Here is a 12,253-nt window from a genome sequence, read left to right as displayed (position 1 = left end):
GTTTTGCTGGATATCTGATGGCTGCAGCATCACAGTGTCACGCCGAACACAGCCACCATCGGTGCGATCCTCGGAAGCTGGTGGAACCGCTGTGCCTTTGTTCTCCACGGCGTTGCTGGCTTGGTCGTTCGGTCCGTTGTCATCGCTGAATTCCAGCACAGATGCCCTCTTGAAGTTATCCGCTAGTTACTTCCTCTTTTTTTCATATTCATGTTGCGTATGGAACTTTCCGACAGATCAGGACATCGCAACGTACAACTTTGCCCTCGGAGATGGCTCAGCAAAATGGCGTCCTGTGCGCGTCGCCGACGCGGTGGCCGTGGCCTTGCAGACGACCCCATTCAGCTGCGCCAATCAGCTGGCATCCCGAGGTCACGTACATGTGGCAACCAATAGCATTGTGTATTTTGGTTTTATTTTACACTTTTTGCCTCTGCGACCAATCACCACACAGGGTTGGCTGCGGCGAGAAATTCAAGGCCAAAGATCACTGTTTCAAATGAAACCGCGATGGCTCCGACCGGAGCTGCCAAACGACCGCTGCGCATCGCTGGAGAAATACCAATTTGGCATCTGATTCTGCATGAAGCCAACTTGTGCAGGCGTTTTTTAAATTCAATATTGCATTCCAGTGCAAGAAAATTGGTGAAATGATAGAAAAATAGGTGTAGATTTCCAATATTACATTTTCAAAAAATGTTTTCTTTGGCATTTTTCAGCCATCAGAACCCGGCTCCCCAATTAAAAAACTGCCACTGCTGCCAAATTTTTTTTTTGTGAAGATGTTCACATTTTTCAGACACAGGTGTGTAAATACTTGAGCTGTTTATTGCTGTAAAAAGAAAACTTATAGCTATAGGCTTATCTTTAGCCACCTTGTTCACAAAGTTTTGTTGCGAAAGCAACACTACGCGAGTCATCGAGCCATTTCGCGGAGCTGACGCAAGGCCATATGCGTATGCGCAAGAACGGCGCACAACTGGCGCGCGCGCCGCCGTCGCTGTGCGGGTGGCTCAGGGCCCTCTTATACTCCGACTTAACGCGCGCGGCCCTGCCATGTCACGAGACCCTCTATACTCCAACGCCGCTTGGCCACCAACGTTTTTGGTGGCTTCGGCGCACTCTGACGGTGCTGGCATCGAACTGGAAGATGTGCCTATTCTGCGCTGGGCGCGGCATAACTGTGCATAGCTAGTGTTGGTTGGTTTATGGGGTTTAACATCCCAAAGCAACTAAGGCTATGAGAGACGCCGTAGTGGAGGGCTCCGGAAATTTCAACCACCTGGGGATCTTTAACGTGCACTGACATCGCACAGTACACGGGCCTCTAGAATTTCTCCTCCAAAGAAATTCTAGCCGCCGCGGCCGGGATCGAACCCGCGTCTTTTGGTGCATAGCTAGTGTGTCGGGCTCGCTGCTGCTGCCGCACGCTCTCCATCGCCTCTCTCTCTCACCTCATTGCTTTCGCGATCCTCCAGGTTGAACCATAGCTAAACCACTGACAATTTTTTAATTTGCTGATACTACCACATATATAGAGCACTGGTGATTCCAGTTGCATCAGAGCTGTGTTTACATGAATGCAACTCATCTCAATTTTCTGATCTGTTGCACGAGAGAAATGCACCAGGACAGAATATGTATCGCATAAATCTGCCAGACAGGGGTAGGTCGAGAAAGGCAAGCAGAGTTCAACAGTGAATAGAAAAAGGTGAAGCATGCCAAGTTGAATTTTGGGAAGGCACCCCTCCCTGCCACCTGCTCTGAATGCACCACCTCCCAGCTGCAGATAACAAAAGCAGCCCAAGCAGAAGGTTGCTGCAGCTTGCCCCTCCACGGCCTGCACTGGGCATGGCGCCACCAGACTTGATGTGGTGCATGTAAACGATGGTGCAGCAGCAGAACTGGGCAAACGAGGAAATGCAGTTGGCCACATTTTTGTAAATGTGGCTTATCTAGCCTAGCCGAATCCCTCAGAAAGCTCTGAACTAATACAGAAACCGTTACTTTCCAAGGGTTGTTGCTTTTTTCAATGTTTCATGAAATTCTGTGTGTTCTTTATTGGAATGCTTTCTTACCGCGTTGAATTTCTGTGGTCGTGAATTTGTGGTCCCCTGACAGGAAAATCCTCTGACCACTACACGATAAAATTCACCTATGGATGGACATTTCTGTATGAGTAACAGTATATTCATCACTTCAAACAAAAAATGGCATGACACTTCATGGTGGCCAGTTATTAGCCTTCTGGTTGCACCCTAACAGTAATTTTCGTGGCATCTAGGTTTCTTTACCAGGCTGACAAAGAGACATCTCTCTCTTTTCTTTCTTATATATTTGAGCTCAAGCTGGACCCAGTGCTGCCAGAGAGGCCAACATGGAACAGACAATGGTGACACATGATGGAAACACCAAAAAGCAGAGGGAGGAAATGCACATCTGCACACACCCCTTGCACCAAAAAGCGGACTCAGAAAATGGACTCTCGAAGCGACACACACAGCAAAGCATTGGGCCAGGTTAGGCTTGAGACAAGGTGAGTGACACAGCAGGAGGCTCTAAACAAGCTTGAACTGCATTTGCTACAAGGCCTTTCCGAATTGGTAAAAAATTATATCAGGCTCTGTCCTTTTCCAAAACATAAAAAGCAATGGTCAAAACAAATGAAAAATGGCTGAGGCTTAACTTGGTTAACCCTGGTCAGATGCGAAGCATATTGATGGCTAGGCTTGGTAATACATGGCTTTCCTTGGTTGAATACTTGGTCATTTTAATACAACCACTAGAAGCCTTCGTCGTGGGGGAAGACAACGAAATGGCTACAGCGGAACGCCGACTAACCCCGAGAGGCGCGTTGGGTGGGCGCCTGGATTGCCACGGAAGCCGCGTCCGCCTGCCCGGTGGAGGGAGCGTTTAACCTACACCGAGTGTGAACGCGCGTTCGAAATGCGCGGGAATGCCGCTCGAGGACATTCCGGTGTCTGTGCGATGGCATTGTTCTCCCTCTCCCAGCGCGTGACGGCGATCTGTCGTGACGCCATGTGTCACGTGGTATGTCACGTGGTGTGACGTCACTGTACCACGTGGTCTGCACGGCGTGCAACCACAGCGACGGTGCGAGGTGGACCCCATCTTCCTCTGTCGTGACGTCATGTGTCACGTGGTATGTCACGTGGTGTGACGTCGCTGTGCCACGTGGTGTGCACGGCGCGTAACCACGGCGAAGGGCTGTAGTGTACCTCCGTCTTCCTCTGTCGTGACGTCATGTGTCACGTGGTATGTCACGTGGTGTGACGTCACTGTACCACGTGGTGTGCACGGCGCGTAACCACGGCGAAGGGCTGTAGTGCACCTCTAGTAATATGCTTCGCATAACAATTTGCTCTCAATTGCTTCTCCCAAAACCCAAAAGCTTATACATCCCAGTGACACCAGGTACCATTCCAGGTGCCATGAATGCAACAAAATCAATAACAAAAGATTGGCCCTGCAAAACAAAGCATGCTGTCTTTTATTCATTGAAATTGCCTTGAAAAGAAATTGCAAATTGATCAATCAAAAGATATTGTAACTGGCTTCATGAATGACGGGAATGAAAGGAAATCTTGCTATGGCAAACACAGCTCTTGTTAGGGCAGTGTCTGGCATATCAAGATGTTGGATTCGTCCAGTAGCTTTTGTAGTGGTCCACAAAGCATCGAGGCCACAACCGGCGAAGGAAAGGAGACATGGGAGAGGCCTTTGCCCTGCGTTGCACACAGTCAGGGTGGTGATGATGATTCCTTTACAACTGGTTTATGAATATACACTTAGGTAGACTGACATGTGGCCAGAAACATGAATGAGGCTAGTTGTATACTGCAGTTCAATGTGCACAAGTAGAGTATTTTTTTTGCAGATGCGGACCATTTCAATTAAAGTTTTGTATGCATTAACGGCATTTGACAAGTACATAATTTAAACATATAATTAGAAACTTTAAACTGTATATGCAAGTAAAACATGGAGTAATTAAATAACAAAAAGAACTTGCAACCTTCCCCCTCACTCAGAAAAGTTCAGGAGTTCCTGCAAAGCATCATCAGCTCTTGCAATAAGCAAGCTGTTGTTAGATTTAATTCAGCAGCTTGAAACAAAAGGTCATTGGTGAAAGCAGGCATCTGTGATCAAGAGGCGAACACTGTCAGCCGGTGAAGAGTGCTCATCCATTCTATCCATGAGCCAGATTAGAACACACCACCTGAACATCTCAAAAGCAGATTGGCAAAGAAACTAAAAGAACAACACACCTTCAGGATGCCCTTCGCTTACACGAAGTGTTCAGCAAATCCATGTGTGTGGCACTGCTCACTCTCATCGCTGTCTAGGAGCTTCCTGTTGAAGCCTAATTTGCAGCAGAGTTCGCGGAGAGGTGGACGACCTTTTTGACAATCTGGACACCTCAGCCCTGAAAAAGCAGGACAAGTTGCGGTACGCAATGACTGAGGGCTCAGAACAACATGTCGTCTTTAAGTCGTGCATAAATACAATTACCTAATAGTGTTTTGGTAGCCCTCAGTACACGCAACCGGGCTCCATCAAATGTTGGCAGATTGCAATCTAAGCCTTGCTCCTGCTGTGGACTGATCAAAAACAAGACTTTTAATTCACTCCTCATCGATTCACTCACTGATTGCAGCAAGACCCTTTGCAAACCTTTTTTGTAATATATCGTAAAATACATGGCTGTGATGAGACATCTAATGTGTACCAATTCATGGCCAGTGTAAAAAAACATATCTGGGTTGACAAACTTTTCAAACTGTATCAAGGAAGCAGTGAAGTCACAGCAAATGCATTCGTTACCACCTTGGAGAGTGTTTCCGCATTGTTGTCACCAAGCAACACACCAACCACAAGCCACAGCAGGCAGGAAGGCTTTAATTCATGCGACAAGCAAGTGTCTTCAAGAGATTCCGCTCGCATAGTATATGGAAATGTTGAGTGCCATGTTGCTGGCACTCTTGTTAAGAGCTTTCTCTATCTGAGGACTACAGAGTGCACATGTGCGAAAACACTCCTTAAAGCATATGGTTTGGTTTGGTTTATGGGGTTTAACGTCCCAAAGCGACTAAGGCTATGAGAGACGCCGTAGTGGAGGGCTCCGGAAATTTCGACCACCTGGGGTTCTTTAACGTGCACTGACATCGCACAGTACACGGGCCTCTAGAATTTCTCCTCCAAAGAAATTCCAGCCGCCGCGGCCCGGATCGAACCCGCGTCTTTCGGGTCAGCAGCCGAGCACCATAACCGCTGAGCCACCGCGGCGGCTTAAAGCATATGGTAGCTCTCTCTGTGTACAACACCAATTTTTCACACTACTCAGGGAGAATGGTGTTCCTCAGCACCTCTTCAAGTCAACTGCTGCAACCTCTGAAGAATGTCTAAATTACGTAAAGGAATTATATTCCACCTTCAGACAAGAAATCATGAACTATACCCACTTTTCAAATGAAAGAATCTGGTTGAAAGGATGCCAAACCAGCAGGCTATCTTTCTGTTCATTAGGCTGAAGTCTGAAGTTTCTCAAATTAATCTGCCACATTAAGCTACAATGGTACAGGGCCGCTGGAAAGAAACACGAACTAAGCGTAGCCTATGGGCTGTTCGTTTTAACTTCGGTAGAAGCAAGAAGATGCTAGAGTTGTCCGTGAAACATTCTAGTACAACTCTAACTTTTTACCACTCACGTGAAAGCGCAATGAAAATAAATTTGATCAGCAGAGCGCATAGGCACCACGTTGTTTGCGTTTCTTTCCATCTCAATAGTACATCTTATTCGTCAACAGAAGCACAGAAACAAAGTCAAAACACAGTGCTTAACATATGTGGTCATATGTTAAGAGAGGAAAAATACGTGAAACAACGCGCTAGAACAACCTACGGTGAGGAGTCAATAGATTATCAGCTACCGTTATTACTAAACACGTTTCCAGAACTGCATTCCATCGCAAATGATTCTAAAACACGCTATTCTTTTAAAAAACGAGTGAAAGAAGCACTACTGCTAAAGGTTGCAGATTGTTATCAAATGTCGCGATAATATTTTCATTTTATCGTGACCTCAAAAGAAAAACCTGAAATAAAAAACAAAATAGGCAACCAATATGAACTGGCGCATATCGAATGTTAATTCAGAACCAGGACTGGCCTTCAATCGTTGTTGTTGGCGAGTTATACCCTGATAACGTTTTCAAACTGATGTTACCCGAGACGTCACCAAAGAATGTGTGAAACTGTTTTGTGCTGTTAACTTTTGCTTGTCGATACTCTGTTTTTGCTTTTATTACTTATGTATATTTCTTTCTTTTGTTTTGATTGTCTTGTTGGCTTTTTCTTGTCGATGCTCTGTTTTTGCTTTTATTACTTATGTTTATTTCTTTTTGTTTTGAATTGAAAAAAACTGCGCATGTGACTTCTCTAATGTACAAGGTCTCCTTCAGCAAATACTGGCACTGTTCGCCGCACAGCGTGCGTGAAGGTCACGAGGCCCCGTCAGGCGCCATATGGACGCCTTTTGCCTCGTGAACCTCAGCAGATATAGAAACAAAAATCCCCAAGTATATGTACCCCGTTTCTGCTGAAATAAATTTCATTTCATTTCATTTGCTCCTGTAAAAAATAAGCATAAATTACTAAGTGTTTATATTCATGATGGATCGTATTAGTATACGATTTAAATATTTGGTTTTTCATTACTGCGTATAGCTTATGTGCCCTCTCTTGAAGTTTTGTTGCAGTATTTATTTTTTGTAGATATGATTATTTATATATTGCTTATTTATAGTTATGCTCTGATTGCACATGTACTGTACTGATTGCTTTTGCTCCTGCTCCATGCAAGTTTGCTCTCTGGAAGTATTGTGACCCTTGGTCTGAGCATCGTTATGACCAGATGTTCTCAGTTTGCTTGGCACTCACGAACTCAAAACAGCTTACAAAAGGAGACAAGGAACCCTGTGGTTTGGCTCGTTTTCTTCCCTTCAAACAAGCACACGGCCACACAGCCACTCAAGAAATCCCGTGCAAAAAGTTGTGAAATGCAAGAAGATGTTGAGGCATACACGGCTTTAGGTTACTAACCTTTGGTCATAACTGTTGCCCACTGCTGTGGTGTTCACAAAATTAGTAATGTCTGGAATCCACAGGCAGCAAAAACAGACTGGCTCAGGTGTTTGGCTCTGTAACAAGAAGAAAGTTCACATAAGATACGACTTGGTTGATATGTATGCTCGTGTGGAAAACCATGATAATGTGCTACTTATAATGTTTGTTTGTCCAATCATGAGGTTTAACGTCCCAAAGCAACTCAGGCTATGACAGATGCTATAGTGAAGGGCTTTGGAAATTTTGACCACCTGGGGTTCTTTAACGTGCACTGACATTGCACAGTACACGACCCTCTAGAATTTCACCTCCATCGAAATTCGACCGCCGCGGCCGGGATCGAACTAGCGTCTTTCAGGTCAGGAGCCAAGCACCATAACCACTGAGCCACCGTGGCGGCTGCTACTTGTAATGGCTGTGTTAACAATTTTTTGCTCTGGAAGTTCTAAAGTATGGGGTTTGATGCCTCAAAACAACAGATCAGCTATGAAACACACATTAGTAGTTGCCAGCAGATTATATTGCACTATGTGGGGCTCCTTAACGTCTGTTGGCACTGCACAGTACACGGACTGGTTGCAATTTATCATTCAGTAAATTGTCCAATGATGTGCTCGGTGATCGTGACCAGGGCCTTTACCGCATGAGGATGAAGTGGGCAGACTGCGGAGGGAAGCCTTCTCCGAACAGCAGCGCTGTCGGTCACAGTAGCTCGATGGCGCTTACCTGGCTCGCCTGTTTCCGCTGGCGGGGCCTCTGATCACAACAGTCCATCCACCGCCAAGAAGACGCCACAAAGTGGTTCCAGCTGATCAGTGCACCACGACTGTGCGTCAGTGTCCGAGCCCATCTGGTCGACAGGTTGGCCAGGAAGCCCTGCACAGCTTGTAATGGTCCTCGAAATGGAGCATTAGCGATCAAGCCTGCGCTAAGCCCATACCTCCAGCAGGGCAGCACACAGCCAACCTCCGAGGAACTACCAGGTTATAGGATAAGGTTAAACAAAGGTTGTAAATTTTGATACACAATACAGCCTTCGCGTCGAAAGCGCATGCCTGGGAAGCTGGCCTATCGAACCTAGTTGAGCCAATTTTTGTTTTCTTGGTACTGGAAGCCACTCGCTTCCGCATATTGGCCAAACAAAACCGCTCAAACTCGACAACAAAGGGAACAAAATGGTGGCACTTCAGAGATGCAAATGTAAAGAAAACAAGTAATTGTTTTCCTAGCTTAAGAACTTCCTACAGGACCACTGAGAAAAACGTGTTTTGAGGCCGTCGGCGTTTCCGTTTTCTCGCCCTCTTTTGTATCGGAGTTCAATTTGTAATCATCATGACAGTTACGAACGCGCTTGTTTCCCTTCATTTTGCACGACAGGATCCTGCCGTCACCTTTGCATAACCTTGCAAAGCTGTGATCAACATAGGAGCCAAGGTTGCATTAATCTCCCTAATGTCTTAAACAAAAGCGACTCTAGGTGCTTAGGCTAGTGATCTACAATGAACCATCTTGCTAGCTCGTTCGCGTGTCAGCAGACGCTGCCAGACATAGGCACCACCACTGAATGGTGCAAAACAATTTGCAGCAAAACAAACTCTAGACCACTGCTGCGGAAGTTTACAAAAAGCATACGAGGACTATACACTGTCAAATCTTTTTCTGCAGGAAAGGGAAAAAAAACGAAAAAGCAAACAGCAGAGACTTTCATTATCAGAATCTCCTGCTAACAACCCATGTCGCGACTCGAACGGGTTGCCTATTCTTCAGCCGCGCCCTGCGCGGTCGCAGATGGAGAGTAGCTTCTGCTGCCGCGGCACGACGGAAAGAGAAGGTCTTAAAAATGCTTTGGCACGTGCAAGCTCGAGACGCCCCGCATAAATGGTTCGTTTCGTACCGCGGTCGCCCGTCTCCAACAATGCGATAGGGGGGTGATCGAGTATGAAAGAAATGCCTACGAGTATTCCTTTCTCGATTCAGGAATCTTCTTCGAATGGAGCGTGTTCTGCTGCGTTCTTTCGTGTGGTAGCTGCCCGTGCTTCTCTGTGGCCCACTGCAAGTTTCACCCGTCCTCCAAGAACTTCTGCAGTGTCGCCACAATGGGGCCTGTGGCTTTCGCTTTGTCCAAACCTGTCTAGTCAATCTGGCCTTCGTTCAGTGCCTATCACATCCAGAGTGCCGCAGTGGCAGTTTGGACGACTATGCTGTTGACCGACCTTTAACCTTACAGGGTCCCTGGCCTATACTTTGTCCGTTCTCTCGAGAGCACCCCTTGGCTTGGCTCTCCCTGCGCGCAGCCACCTCCCGGAGACTGCCCTAGCTGTTCGGTCCTGCGCGCCTCCCTTTCTTGTGGTGACCTCACCCTTCACCTCTGCTCTTTGAAGCAGCATTTTTGAGCCGCATTTCCCGCTTGAGTTCGAACTATCGGTTCGTGCTTTCAGGGAGTCACTGCACGTCGCAGTATCTAACTGTCCCGACGGCACTTAACTCTCTCCTGAGCACAACTTGCTCTCCTGAGGCTTGCTATTCGACCCTACGACCCTAATGATCTGGCCCACAACTTGATCTGAGCCATGCTCTTTGCCCAAGGTAGCGTTTTTGTCCTGGGTGTTACCCTCTCGACCGCAGGAATCCGCCTCCTTCCCGGAAAGTGCATGCTTCTCTGGCCTCAAACCTCCTTTGTTGCACCTTTCCTCATTCCTAGCGTTAGTGCCCACACTATCCCCCGAGCTCTTATGGATTGCGGATTCGCACTTTTCCTCATTCCTAGCATTAGTGCATACACTATCCCCCGAGTCATGGCTTGCGGATTTGCACTTTTCTTCATTCCTAGCATTAGTGCATACAATACCCCCCGAGCCCTTATGGCTTGTGGATTTGCACTTTTCGCTAGCTTTTCAACCAAAATCATCGGTCCTCATTGCCGAAGTGGCCTTTTTCTCTAGGACCAAACCTGCCCTATCCTGGCACTTCTGAGCAGCAGTCGTGTCTGCCGGCGACTGAGCGGAGCTCCTAAGTTGGTTTCTGACACTCTCGTGGTATACCTGACCAAAGTCAATATGGCTTTCGAAATCAGCCTCTGCGGAACTTCGAAAGTATCACAGGAGAGCACTTTTAGCTTTCGCGTAGTTTTTCGCATCCTCGTCCCACAGGTGCGCTAATACGTTGGCAGCTTCACACGGGAGGCTACCCAGCAGCATAATTGACCAATAACCCCAGCCTAGCTGCTCCTCTGCACAAATTCTCTCAAAATTTTGAAGAAAACTGCTGAAATTTTCGCCTGTCCTGAAAACACTTAACATAGATCGAATTGTTCGCATTCTTATCAAGTTAAGTTCACGCGTGAGTTCCCGCAGCTCTCTTTCGCGGTTTTTTTCCCGCTCTTCCCGAGCTGCTTCATCCCACTCTCGCGTCCTTTCTCACGCTTGTCGCACTTCTTCCCGTTCTCTGTTTAGCGACTCCTGAATGTCCTCCCAACATTCGACTATCTCCTCCGCGTCTGTACCGCTTGCCTCAATGGCCTCAATTAAGAGCGGTTTCCTACGGGTCAACCCAAAACCGATGCCAAATTCCCCGCATATCCGAATCAGGTGTGGTTTGCGCAGCTTTTTCCAGTCCATGTCTGCTCTCAAGCAACGGCTAATCTCTACTCTATGTGGTCAGAAAAAGAGTCTCAGGCAATCTCTAGACCCACCTTACATTACCTAGGTTTAGAAATCCTGAAGATGTACAACCTGGCAAAAGTCAGAGACAAGACTTTACACTTACCCATACCAGAGCCAGGACACTGCGCAGACCATCACACCGCTGCCATCCAGTTGATGTGCTCGGTGATTGGGACCAGGGTCTTTACCGCATGAGAACGAAGTGGGCAGACTGCAGAGGGAAGCCTTCAGGAGAGTTAGCTTGATGGCGCCTGCCTGGCTCGCCTGTTTCCGCTGGTGGGCCCTCTAAACACAACACTGACACTGTGGTAGGTACAATATAATACCACATAGAAAAGCACTTGTGGTTCCTTGTATACACTGTGCACTATTATGGTTATTTGTCTTAGGAGCTATTTATACACATGCATATTTTGGGTTACCCCTTTGTGTCATCACAGAAAACTGAATTAATGACCTCCGATTATTGCTACTTTGCGCCAGCCACGGCAACAATTCTCCTGCGAATTTTTTTGTCACTCCACCTGACACTCAACCTACCTTAGTCATACTTCTCCCACCTTGTTATCCAAAAAAATCAAGTAACTAAAAAAGGGCATGGCGCACATTCCATGCCCTCAAGCATGAAAGCCTGTAACTCATCTGGAAAGAGGCAAACATGCTCAAGGTTAGCCGAGCCAGGTGGTGAACTTGTATTGGTGTCTGTACAATAAGCTACAGCACTGCAGCATGCCATGTCCTGCTTGCTATACTTGTGCACTGCGGACTCTTCTGCATAAGTCATAGGCTTAAACTTCTCAATGGCTTTCTCTGTATGTGTTTATGGAGCAACATTATTTTTATTTCTTTTTCAGCTGTCCAAACTAATTTATGTATGTGTATACTCATAGCTACACATCGATATATTTCAATTACAAGTGAAATGCTTTACTTTATTGATATCTGAATCTGCACAAAGTTATTGTGTATGCACACATATTTATTGATGTAGCATTTTCTTATGTACACCACCCTTCCCTTGACATTACTGCACCTTTATGCATTGATTTTGATTTTTCACAGCGGCTGTCACCGAAACTACCATACCACTGACGCTTAGATTCATCATTTTGAAGCAAAAAGCTTCACTAGGCTCATCAACACCGCGCTTCGCATGAGCCGGAGGCCAGATTTCCCACTTCTATGCATGCGCGAAACCAAGCGACGTCACGCGCAGCTCAGGTGGCCGCCGACTTCGTAATAAAAAAAGAATAAAAAATAAGCACAGAAACAAGAATAAAAAGAGAAACGAAAGAAATAAAACATTAGAAAAAAAAGACAAACAGTTCGCCAGGAAACTCATAACCAGGCCGTAAGGGAAGGAAAATGAAAAGAAAATTGGTTGGTTTTAAGGAAAGGAAACGACGCCTGTCTCTCTCATATCTCGGTAGATACCTGAACCACGC

At 46.5% G+C, this 12,253-nt stretch overlaps 1 pseudogene; it reads left to right on the top strand.

The window, feature by feature from the left end:
- Positions 1-2,402: 2,402 nt before the first annotated feature.
- Positions 2,403-9,281, top strand: LOC149356907 (uncharacterized; annotated as a pseudogene).
- Positions 9,282-12,253: the final 2,972 nt, after the last annotated feature.

Source organism: Amblyomma mixtum, chromosome 3, assembly GCF_055824585.1.
Source record: "Amblyomma mixtum isolate Tamu chromosome 3, ASM5582458v1, whole genome shotgun sequence".
NCBI lineage: Eukaryota > Metazoa > Arthropoda > Arachnida > Ixodida > Ixodidae > Amblyomma > Amblyomma mixtum.
Note: the sequence above shows the minus strand (reverse complement) of the source record. Positions and strands in the feature narration are given on the sequence as shown.